Source organism: Lepidochelys kempii, chromosome 12 (assembly GCF_965140285.1).
Source record: "Lepidochelys kempii isolate rLepKem1 chromosome 12, rLepKem1.hap1, whole genome shotgun sequence".
Taxonomy (NCBI): Eukaryota; Metazoa; Chordata; order Testudines; family Cheloniidae; genus Lepidochelys; species Lepidochelys kempii.
Window position 1 is genome coordinate 6,234,209 of NC_136391.1, and position 13,064 is coordinate 6,247,272.

The following is a 13,064-nucleotide window of genomic DNA, read 5'->3' on the forward strand; positions in this document are numbered from 1 at the left end:
TCTTCCAAAACATTGTATGGGCGCAGGACACTCCAGTGAGCAGGGCTGGCTCCAGCGTTTTGGCCGCCCCAAGTGGCAAAAAAAAACAAAACAAAAACCCTTTGCCGCCGAACACAGAGGTGGAGTGAAGGTGCGGCCGCGGAATTGCTGCCGGCGACTGAAGAAGAGTTGTGTCCCTGCCGCCCAGCGCGAAACGCGCTCTGACGGAGCGGCCGCTGAATTCCTGCCACCGCCGCGGGCGGATTGCCGCCCCAGAGCCCGACGTCCTGCCGCCCCTTTACATTGGCCGCCCCAGGCACCTGCTTGGTTCGCTGATGCCTGGAGCCGGCCCTGGCAGTGAGACATCTCTAAGTCAAGGAAAAATTAGCAGGGGCTGGAAGAGTAGAATGAGAGGACAGTTGAAAGGCTATGGGAAACAGACCATGAAACTGCATTAGCTAGAGCTTGCCTGACCTTACCTGACCAAATCTAGAGAGACAGATCTTGTGGGGTCTCGGCAGACAGATGGGAACTTCCATACAGTGCCTGTACTGTAGATACAAAATCCCCACCTTCCTTTTGTTGCACTGCAGCCATAACTGAGCTGTGGGTTCTGATTACAAGCATAGTTGTTGTTACCTGACTGTCACATGTGCAAAAGTTGCAGTATTGTCCGGGCCTACTTATATCCCTGTAATTGGGCTAACATCATATTCTGTGTCTTTTGGACTGGCCATGTCTATATTGCGATTGGGAGGGTTGATTGCAGCATGTGTAGACGTAGCTAGATCAAAGGTAGCTTGAGTAACGATAGCAGTGAAGCCATGGCAGCGGGGTGGATGCCAGGGGCCTAGCCCTGCCCTCTTAGGACCCTGGGTATGTACTTGCACAGCTGCTGCCCATGCTGTCCCAGCTTCACTGCTATTGTTACCTGAGCTAGCTAGATACTGGTGCTGCAGTCACACCTCCTGATTGCGGTGTAGACATACCCACAGTTAGACCGTGTCTACAGAAAAGCATCAGGACCCACTGGGATGTAACTGGGTTTCCTGGCAGTTATAGATGTAGAGAAGATTGGGTGTTTGTGAAAGTGACGTATTGAGAGCTGGAGAAACCAACTTGCTCTACCTGTTGTTCTGGTACATTGTACATTCTGGTACAGGTGAGTTCCCCCTGGCAGTGCCACCCAACTAATGAACATCAGTCCGGACCAGACACATCCACACAAAGAATAGGATTCCACTTCCATGCCCAGCATGTAGGCTTTTCAATGGTGGATGCTAGTACTTAACAACTGTGATGTCCCCTTAGAATGAGACACTCTCCACATGGGCTACAAAGCAGCCATTGGATGGTAACTGGTTTTAGTCATTGCTGTCCTGTGCCAGATTTTGCCTGATTACCCAGAGGTGAAAGCCACATGGCTGGAAGTCAGAAAACCTGGGCATTCAGGGTTTTGCCACACACTTTTTAAATGACCCCAGTGTCTCTTTGCCTCAGTGCTTCAATGTTCCTATCTGAGGAGTCCAAAAATAACTGATTCCAGTTGAGGTTATGAGATAATGAAAGTGAGAGATGCTGGCTGCTCTCCAGTTCATGTGCAATGTCTAATCACTGCAGTAGTGGAACTTAGTGACATAATACTTGGGGGAAAGCAAAGGGCCTTTCTGTTTCAAAAATACACTAGGGTTTTAAAGGACATGCCAGTGGTGATATTGCAGAACTAGGTGAGTCCCGCCTGGATGTTGCTATTCTGAGCTGTGGCCAGTGGCCCTTCAGTTGAAAGGTCTTATGTTAAAAATATTTTGAGTAAAGTATGAGTTAAGGGTTCAGGAAAACCAAAATGTTGTTTCAAAGCTGAGAGTACGTGGCTTTTAAAAATAGCCATAGTATTTCCTTACCAGTGTCACTACAATAAATTCATAGAATCATAGAATATCAGGGTTGGAAGGGACCTCAGGAGGTCATCTAGTCCAACCCCCTGCTCAAAGCAGGACCAATCCCAACTAAATCATCCCAGCCAGGGCTTTGTCAAGCCTGACCTTAAAAATATCTAAGGAAGGAGATTCCACCACCTCCCTAGGTAACACATTCCAGTGTTTCACCACCCTCCTAGTGAAAAAGGTTTTCCTAATATCCAATTTAGACCTCCCCCACTGCAACTTGAGACCATTACTCCTTGTTCTGTCATCAGCTACCACTGAGAACAGTCTAGATCCATCCTCTTTGGAACCCCCTTTCAGGTAGTTGAACGCAGCTATCAAATCCCCCCTCATTCTTCTCTTCTGCATACTAAACAATCACAGTTCCCTCAGCTTCTCCTCATAAGTCATGTGTTCCAGTCCCCTAATCATTTTTGTTGCCCTCCCCTGGACTCTTTCCAGTTTTTCCACATCCTTCTTGTAGTGTGGGGCCCAAAACTGGACACAGTACTCCAGATGAGGCCTCACCAATGTCGAATAGAGTGGAACGATCACGCTCCTCGATCTGCTGGCAATGCCCCTACATATACATCCCCTTACTGAATGAGGGAGGCAACCTAGTGATAGAGGATGTGGAAAAAGCTAATGTACTCAATGCTTTTTTTGCCTCTGTTTTCACTAACAAGGTCAGCTCCCAGACTGCTGCGCTGGGCATCACAAAATGCAGAAGAGATGGCCAGCCCTCTGTGGAGATAGAGGTGGTTAGGGACTATTTAGAAAAGCTGGACGTGCACAAGTCCATGGGGCCGGACGAGTTGCATCCGAGAGTGATGAAGGAATTGGCGGCTGTGGTTGCAGAGCCACTGGCCATTATCTTTGAAAACTCGTGGCGAACCGGGGAAGTCCCGGATGACTGGAAAAAGGCTAATGTAGTGCCAATCTTTAAAAAAGGGAAGAAGGAAGATCCTGGGAACTACAGGCCAGTCAGCCTCACCTCAGTCCCTGGAAAAATCATGGAGCAGGTCCTCAAAGAATCAATCCTGAAGCACTTGCATGAGAGGAAAGTGATCAGGAACAGCCAGCATGGATTCACCAAGGGAAGGTCATGCCTGACTAATCTAATCGCCTTTTATGATGAGATTACTGGTTCTGTGGATGAAGGGAAAGCAGTGGATGTATTGTTTCTTGACTTTAGCAAAGCTTTTGACACGGTCTCCCATAGTATTCTTGTCAGCAAGTTAAGGAAGTATGGGCTGGATGAATGCACTATAAGGTGGGTAGAAAGCTGGCTAGATTGTCGGGCTCAACGGGTAGTGATCAATGGCTCCATGTCTAGCTGGCAGCCGGTATCAAGTGGAGTGCCCCAAGGATCGGTCCTCGGGCCAGTTTTGTTCAAGATCTTCATAAATGATCTGGAGGATGGTGTGGATTGCACCCTCAGCAAGTTTGCAGATGACACTAAACTGGGAGGAGAGGTAGAATTGCTGGACGGTAGGGATAGGATACAGAGGGACCTAGACAAATTAGAGGATTGGGCCAAAAGAAATCTGATGAGGTTCAACAAGGACAAGTGCAGAGTCCTGCACTTAGGACGGAAGAATCCCATGCACCGCTACAGACTAGGGACCGAATGGCTAGGCAGCAGTTCTGCAGAAAAGGACCTAGGGGTTAAAGTGGACGAGAAGCTGGATATGAGTCAACAGTGTGCCCTTGTTGCCAAGAAGGCCAATGGCATTTCATAGAATCATAGAATCATAGAATATCAGGGTTGGAAGGGACCCCAGAAGGTCATCTAGTCCAACCCCCTGCTCAAAGCAGGACCAATTCCCAGTTAAATCATCCCAGCCAGGGCTTTGTCAAGCCTGACCTTAAAAACCTCTAAGGAAGGAGATTCTACCACCTCCCTAGGTAACTCATTCCAGTGTTTCACCACCCTCTTAGTGAAAAAGTTTTTCCTAATATCCAATCTAAACCTCCCCCACTGCAACTTGAGACCATTACTCCTCGTTCTGTCATCTGCTACCATTGAGAACAGTCTAGAGCCATCCTCTTTGGAACCCCCTTTCAGGTAGTTGAAAGCAGCTATCAAATCCCCCCTCATTCTTCTCTTCTGCAGGCTAAACAATCCCAGCTCCCTCAGCCTCTCCTCATAAGTCATGTGTTCCAGTCCCCTAATCATTTTTGTTGCCCTTCGCTGGACTCTCTTCAATTTATCCACATCCTTCTTGAAGTGTGGGGCCCAAAACTGGACACAGTACTCCAGATGAGGCCTCACCAATGTCGAATAGAGGGGAACGATCACGTCCCTCGATCTGCTCGCTATGCCCCTACTTATACATCCCAAAATGCCATTGGCCTTCTTGGCAACAAGGGCACACTGCTGACTCATATCCAGCTTCTCGTCCACTGTCACCCCTAGGTCCTTTTCCGCAGAACTGCTGCCTAGCCATTCGGTCCCTAGTCTGTAGCTGTGTATCCTCCTTTCATTCATCCAGCCCATACTTCTTTAACTTGCTGGCAAGAATACTGTGGGAGACCATGTCAAAAGGTTTGCTAAAGTCAAGGAACAACACATCCACTGCTTTCCCCTCATCCACAGAGCCAGTTATTTCATCATAAAAGGCAATTAGATTAGTCAGGCATGACTTGCCCTTAGTGAATCCATGCTGACTGTTCCTGATCACTTTCATCTCCTCTAAGTGCTTCAGAATGGATTCCTTGAGGACCTGCTCTGTGATTTTTCCAGGGACTGAGGTGAGGCTGACTGGCCTGTAGTTCCCCAGATCCTCCTTCTTCCCTTTTTTAAAGATGGGCACTACATTAGCCTTTTTCCAGTCGTCCGGGACTTCCCCGGATCGCCATGAGTTTTCAAAGATAATGGCCAATGGCTCTGCAATCACAGCCGCCAACTCCTTTAGCACTCTTGGATGCAGCGCATCCGGCCCCATGGACTTGTGCTCGTCCAGCTTTTCTAAATAGTCCCGAACCACTTCTTTCTCCACAGAGGGCTGGTCACCTCCTCCCCATGCTGTGCTGCCCAGTGCAGTAGTCTGGGAGCTGACCTTGTTCGTGAAGACAGAGACAAAAAAAGCATTGAGTATATTGGCTTTTTCCACATCCTCTGTCATTAGGTTGCCTCCCTCATTCAGTAAGGGGCCCACACTTCCCTTGACTTTCTTCTTATTGCTAACATACCTGAAGAACCCTTCTTGTTACTTTTAACATCTCTTGCTAGCTGCAACTCCAAGTTTTATTTGGCCTTCCTGATTTCACTTCTGCATCCCCGAGCAATATTTTTATACTCTTCCCTGGTCATTTGTCCAATCTTCCACTTCTTGTAAGCTTCTTTTTTGTGTTTAAGATCAGCAAGGATTTCACTGTGAAGCCAAGCTGGTCACCTGCCATATTTACTGTTCTTTCTACACATTGGGATGGTTTGTCCCCGTAACCTCAATAAGGATTCTTTAAAATACAGCCAGCTCTCCTGGACTCCTTTCCCCCTCATGTTATTCTCCCAGGGGATCCTGCCCATCAGTTCCCGGAGGGAGTCAAAGTCTGCTTTTCTGAAGTCCAGGGTCCGTATTCTGCTGCTCTCCTTTCTTCCTTGTGTCAGGATCCTGAACTCGACCATCTCATGGTCACTGCCTCCCAGGTTCCCATCCGCTTTAGTTTCCCCTACTAATTCTTCCCGGTTTGTGAGCAGCAGGTCAAGAAGAGCTCTGCCCCTAGTTGGTTCCTCCAGCACTTGCACCAGGAAATTGTCCCCTACCCTTTCCAAAAACTTCCTGGATTGTCTGTGCACTGCTGTATTGCTCTCCCAGCAATATAAACTGCTCCCGTGAGAACCAGGGCCTGCGATCTAGTAACTTCCGTGAGTTGCCAGAAGAAAGCCTCATCCACCTCATCCCCCTGGTCCAGTGGTCTATAGCAGATTCCACCACGACATCACCCTTGTTGTTCACACTATTAAACTTAATCCAGAGACACTCAGGTTTTTCTGCAGTTTCATACTTGAGCTCTGAGCAGTCATACTGCTCCCTTATATACAGTGCAACTCCCCCACCTTTTCTGCCCTGCCTGTCCTTCCTGAACAGTTTATATCTATGACAGTACTCCAGTCATGTGAGTTATCCCACCAAGTCTCTGTTATTCCAATCACATCATAATTCCTTGATTGTGCCAGGACTTCCAGTTCTCCCTGCTTGTTTCCCAGGCTCATTGCATTTGTGTATAGGCACTTGAGATAACTCGCTGATTGTCCCTCTTTCTCAGTATGAGGCAGGAGCCCTGCCCTCTTGCGCACTCCTGCTCGTGCTTCCTCCCGGTATCCCACTTCCCCACTTACCTGAAGGCTTTGGTCTCCGTCCCCCAGTGAACCTAGTTTAAAGCCCTCCTCACTAAGTTAGACAGCCTGCTTGCGAAGATGCTCTTCCCTTTCTTGGTTAGGTGGAGCCCGTCTCTGCCTAGCACTCCTCCTTCTTGGAACACCATCCCATGGTCAAAGAATCCAAAGCCTTCTCTCCGACACCACCTGCGTAGCCATTCGTTGACTTCCACCATTCAACAGTCTCTACCCAGGCCTTTTCCTTCCATGAGGAGGATGGACGAGAAAACCACTTGCGTCTCAAACTCCTTTATCCTTCTTTCCAGAGCCACGTAGTCCACAGTGATCCGCTCAAGGTCATTCTTGGCAATATCATTGGTGCCCATGTGGAGAAGCAGGAAGGGGTAGTGATCCGAGGGCTTGATGAGTCTCGGCAGTCTCTCCGTCACATCGCGAATCCTAGCTCCTGGCAAGCAGCAGACTTCTCGGTTTTCCCGGTCGGGGCGGCAGATAGATGACTCAGTCCCCCTGAGGAGAGAGTCCCCGACCACTACCACCCGCCTCCTTCTCTTGGGAGTGGTGGTCATGGAACCCCCAACCCTAGGACTGTGCATCTCATGCCTTCCAATCGGTGGAGTCTCCTTCTGTTCCCTTCCCTCAGATGTATCATCTAGTCCACTCTCCACATTAGTACCTGTGGAGAGAACATGAAAACGGTTACTTACCTGTATCTGCGTTGCTGGTACATGGATGCTCCCCTTTCTTCTTCTGGAGGTCACATGCTGCCAAATTTCTTCACCATCCTCCTGTCCCCACTGCGCAGCCTGCTCTGAATCTTCAGAACATTGTGTCCGTAGAAGCATATCCTGACATCTGTCCAGAAAATCTTCAGTTTCTCTTATGCAACGCAAGATCGATAGCTGTTGCTCCAGACCTTGAACCTTCTCTTCCAATATGGAGACCAGCTTGCACTTTGTACAGACAAATTAAAGTGCAAAAGGGGATAATGTACCTCACAGAGATGTGGGAAGCTTAGTTCGGTTGATAACATTTGTGAGGGCTTTGAGATCCTTGGATGGCAGGTGCTTGTTTAATTCATTATGATTCATCTCGCCATTTCTAACCCAAAGAACAACTAAGGCCTCATCTGCACCTAAGACTTAGGTCAACCTATGTACATCACTCTCGGTTTGAAAAACTCACCCCCGTGAGAGATGTTGTTAGACCGAGCTGAGCCCCAGTATAGACACTGCTAGGCTGACAGAAGAATTCTTCCGTCAACTAGCTGTTGCTTCTCAAGGGGGTGAATTTACTACAGTGGCAGAAGAACCTCTTCCCGCACTGTAGTGAGTGTCTACACTGCAGTGGTGTAGCTGGAGTGCTGAGCGGTGCCACTGTAGTGCTTGTAGTGTAGACATAACCTTAGAGATACAATTCCAAAGTGAACTAGCCACAATTTGCTATCCTTTTGGTATTCGTTTCCAGCAGCGTTCCCTGCCAGCAGTTCTGTGTCTGTAAGTTCGAAGAGCTACAGAGTGAAATTCTTGATAGGTAAGTTCATAGAATCATAGAACTACAGGATTAGAAGGGACTGCAAGGGTCATCTAGTCTAACCCCCTGCCAGTTCACATTATAGTTGAGGTGGTAGAAGGAAGGGTAGAAGGAAGATCCTGGGAACTACAGGCCAGTCAGCCTCACCTCAGTCCCTGGAAAAATCATGGAGCATGAGAGGAAAGTGATCAGGAACAGCCAGCATGGATTCACCAAGGGAAGGTCATGCCTGACTAATCTAATCGCCTTTTACGATGAGATTACTGGTTCTGTGGATGAAGGGAAAGCAGTGGATGTATTGTTTCTTGACTTTAGCAAAGCTTTTGACACGGTCTCCCATAGTATTCTTGTCAGCAAGTTAAGGAAGTATGGGCTGGATGAATGCACTATAAGGTGGGTAGAAAGCTGGCTAGATTGTCGGGCTCAACGGGTAGTGATCAATGGCTCCATGTCTAGTTGGCAGCCGGTATCAAGTGGAGTGCCCCAAGGGTCGGTCCTGGGGCCGGTTTTATTCAATATCTTCATAAATGATCTGGAGGATGGTGTGGATTGCACTCTCAGCAAATTTGCGGATGATACTAAACTGGGAGGAGTGGTAGATACGCTGGAGGGGAGGGATAGGATACAGAAGGACCTAGACCAATTGGAAGATTGGGCCAAAAGGAATCTGATGAGGTTCAATAAGGATAAGTGCAGGGTCCTGCACTTAGGACGGAAGAATCCCATGCACCGCTACAGACTAGAGACCGAATGGCTAGGCAGCAGTTCTGCGGAAAAGGACCTAGGGGTGACAGTGGACGAGAAGCTGGATATGAGTCAGCAGTGTGCCCTTGTTGCCAAGAAGGCCAATGGCATTTTGGGATGTATAAGTAGGGGCATAGCGAGCAGATCGAGGGACGTGATCGTTCCCCTCTATTCGACATTGGTGAGGCCTCATCTGGAGTACTGTGTCCAGTTTTGGGCCCCACACTTCAAGAAGGATGTGGATAAATTGAAGAGAGTCCAGCGAAGGGCAACAAAAATGATTAGGGGACTGGAACATATGACTTATGAGGAGAGGCTGAGGGAGCTGGGATTGTTTAGCCTGCAGAAGAGAAGAATGAGGGGGGATTTGATAGCTGCTTTCAACTACCTGAAAGGGGGTTCCAAAGAGGATGGCTCTAGACTGTTCTCAATGGTAGCAGATGACAGAACGAGGAGTAATGGTCTCAAGTTGCAGTGGGGGAGGTTTAGATTGGATATTAGGAAAAACTTTTTCACTAAGAGGGTGGTGAAACACTGGAATGCGTTACCTAGGGAGGTGGTAGAATCTCCTTCCTTAGAGGTTTTTAAGGTCAGGCTTGACAAAGCCCTGGCTGGGATGATTTAACTGGGAATTGGTCCTGCTTTGAGCAGGGGGTTGGACTAGATGACCTTCTGGGGTCCCTTCCAACCCTGATATTCTATGATTCTATGATTCTATGGTAAAACTGTTGCCATTATAATCCCATATTTTATCCCACCCCTAACTTCCCAAATTGAGCTGAAACATACTTTGCTTGATCTCTGCCCAAAAGTGAACTGTCTTTGGAAAGTCTGAGCAAAGCCCCTTCTGCTGTGTCTGAGTTGGGAGAGCCCGGCAAACCCAGGTTGCTCACACTTACAGAAATTCCGGCTCCCGTTCCCCCTGCACTGATCATGTAAATACAAGTCAGATTTGCCGTGGAAGGAGCCCTCATCTGGGGGGAAACTGGCTCTGAATTAAATGGTTATATGACTGAAAAATCACTTCCAAGGATGCTCCGCAGCGTCTGCGATGATTTTTTTACTACCCCGCCCATTAGTGATGATCTAGTACACTGTGCTGAATTGGAAAGAGCTGAGGCTCTTAGGCTGTTGCTGAGGCAGTTTGCAAGAGGAATTTCAAAGCCCCTTTGCAACCTGTACAGCGCAGCCCTCCCCCACAACTGCTGCCTTAACCTCAGGGAAAGGAGAAATCTGCAGGTGTGGCAAGTTCGTATGCCCGTGCTCTCACTGCAGATTTTGCTGCAATCTGCTACATTCTGCAATTTCCATTTTTTAAAAATTAAGCTCCCCCCCCTTCACAACTTTGCATTAACATGAACAGATGTGCTGCAGCCCTGTTATCAGTGAGGTGTGAATGCCCCAACCTGGCTGGGCCAGTGAAATACTTACCTCATGAAGCCCAGGAATTGGCTTCTTTTCACGACCAAGCAGACGTCAGGTTGGTGCAGTGTGAAGGCTGCACAGCTCCAGCAACACTAGCCCCCTGCCCAACTGGCTCTGGCCTTCTGGTTGGGAAGCCCAGTGACCTGCAGTCCCCTGTAGCTCACACCAGGAGATTTCCCCCTTTTCCTTCTCTCCTCTCTAGTCTTCCCATGGACTTGTTCCTTACAACTGCCTAGGTTCTTCCTTCTAGTCCCGCCCCCTGGGCAAATGGAAGTCAAGGACCAGTAGCCCTTTCTTTCTCTGGCATCTCCAGGGGCAACTGTCCCTTCTCTCTCTCCCTTCTCCAGGTTCCCCCTTCCAGTTGTCCTGGCATATTCTCTCTCTTTTAATATCCTTAGGTTCCCCTTTCTTTCCTACCCCCTCCCCACACTGGGAGGCCAGCACGGAGAGCCACCAGGAGTTGAAGTGCACTAGTCTCTGGCAGCTCCAGCAGCTGCAGCCTGTAGAAGACAGTTGTACCGAGTGTTTTTTCCAGCTATAGTTGTCCAGCCCAGATAGTGGAATTGGGACACAGAGTGGAACTTGGGAGCGGATGGCTGGTGTGCCAGGGTACTGGATCAGGACTGACTCAGCTGCTGAATCACCTAGGTTTGCTTGGTGTCCACTATTAAATACTGACCCCCCTGCCGATGGCAGCACAAAGGGTGAGGTCACAAGCATGCACAATTCATTCATATTTCTGAAAAAATGTCTCTGCTAGAACTGCTTACTTGCAGCTTTGATCTGTGCTGTAGCCAGAGTGGCTGTACCTCTGAGAGATGCCTTTCCTCATCAGTTCAGTCAGGGCTTCAGTGTTCTGCAAACATATTTGTTCTTGCATTTAATATGTTACAAATAGCGATGTAGTCTAGGTGCAGAAGCAGAGGGGGTGTATTCCCTGGTTTGGGTGAGGAATGGCCCGTGCTCAGCTCACAGCTGCCCTGCTATCTGTCTCAGTGCTGGGCAGCGGTTGGGAGGATGAGAGAGAGACGTTCCTGTGCGCTGAATTCCTTTCCAGTTCCCTCTTTGTGGTTCGTAGTGGTTACCTTTCCTTGCTGCTCCAGATGGACACAGCTTTGCCAGTTACCCTCCTTGGTGACCATTCTACAGGACAGGTTGAACCTGCTTGTAATGATGCAATTACTAATCCAAAGCAAACGCTCTCATTGGGACTGCAGGCTGGATAGCCACAGAATCCCACAGCCCCTGCTCCAAATCATAATGACAATTCTCCGAACATACCTGTCAGTTCAGCGCAACTGCTCCTGTATTTCCCCTCTGTGGTCCAGCCAGGGCACCCACTCTCAGGCCTCCACCTCCCCAGCTGTTGGCTATCTGCATGGAGACCCATGTCCCTCTCCCTTCTGACCAGGGTATTTCCAGACTGCACAGTTCCCTGCCTTCACTGTGTTATTCCCAGCGCAGACAAATTGCCAAAGAACACCTGCTTGCTTTCTCTACAAAGATGGTTAACAGGTATAATGGCTACAGTTCTGAGCCAACTTTATTCTTAAGCTGTTACAAAGGAAACATATTAAACACAATAAAAGAGCCTACATGCATGCTAATAAACTTACCAGGGTTCACCCCAACATGGCAGGAGCAGTTCTTCACCCCGCCACCCACGGGGATGCCTTGTGATTACAAGTTCATCACAGCTTTAGCTCAGAACAAGCCATCAATCTTATGTGGCCTCAGTAGCCCTGGTCCTTCCAGTCCTGCCCTAAGGACTGGGACCCTCTATGGACCTGGGGTCCTGTCCATTTTCTGGAACAGGACGCAGACCCTGTCTTTGTCTGTTGGTCCCTGGGGAACCCAGTTTGAACTAGTGTATGTGCACCTTTCCAGGGGTGACTTCTCTACCGATGTCCCACCTGAGTGAATTAGCCTGACCACTCCCTTGCTGTTCTCCCATTTGCACTTCCCATGGAAATACATAAATTCCACATGCACACCCACATTTTTTAATACAGTGGACCCCAAATTCAGTAAGGTTGAACTCAGTTCAGTAAAGTTTATCTTACCTCCATAAGATAAACTTTTGTTCAGGATATTATAGGATATTCTGTCTGTTGCAATATGCATCATAGCAGAGTTCCAGACTCAGGGCCCTGTACATGACCAGGTCTGAAATTCCCCAGGCACAAAGCTCTGAAGCCATTGGGGTATTTCATACCAGTTCTGCCATAGCTAGTGCATTAAACTGCAAGCTTAGGGATCATGAGTTCTATTCCCAGGTCTTCCACTAGGCTGCTGCTCATATATCTGTTCCCTTCATAACACTTATTAGACTAATATACAATTAACATGGCATGTGTTAAATGGATTAAAAACTGGCTAACTGATAGCTCTCAAAATGTAAAGTGAAATTATCATTGAATGGGTGTGTTTCCAGTGGGGTCCCACAGGGATTGGTTCTTGGCCCTATGTTATTTAACATTTTTATCAGTAACCAGGAAGAAAACATAAAATCATGCATAAACAGGGGAATCTTGAGTAGAAGTAGAGAGGTTATTTTACCTCTGTATTTGGCAGTGGTGTGACTGAGGCTGTGTCCAATTCTGGTGAATTGGACATTGATAAATTGAAGAGGGTTTCAGAGAAGAGACACAAGAAAGATTAAAGGATTAAAAAGCATGCCTTATAGTGATAGACTCAAAGTGCTCAATCTGTTTATCTTAACAAAGAGAAGGTTAAGGGATGACTTGATCACAGTCTGTGAGTATCTACATGGGGAACAAAGAGTTAGTAATGGGCTCTTCCGTCTAGCAGAGAAAGGTAAAACGTGATCTGGTGGCTGGAAATTGAAGCTAGACAAAATCAGACTGGAAAGAAGGTGTGAATTTTTGACAGTGAGGGTAATTAACTATTGGAACAATTTACAAAGATTGTGGTGGATTCTCCATCAGTGACAATTTTTAAATCAAGATGGACTGTTTTTCTAAAAGATCTGCTCTAGGAATTATTTTGGAGACATTTGCCGGTCTGTGTTATACAGGAAATCAGACTAGATGATCATAGTGGTCCCCTCTGGCTTTGGAGTCTATGTATTTATGAAACCCTAATCTCCTCCCTCCCAG

At 47.9% G+C, this 13,064-nt stretch overlaps 1 protein-coding gene across 4 annotated transcripts in view; it reads left to right on the forward strand.

Annotated features, from left to right (window-relative positions):
• PLEKHG4 (pleckstrin homology and RhoGEF domain containing G4) overlaps window positions 1-13,064 on the forward strand; it is a 172,707-nt gene that overhangs the window by 30,581 nt on the left and 129,062 nt on the right. The window lies entirely within an intron of this gene.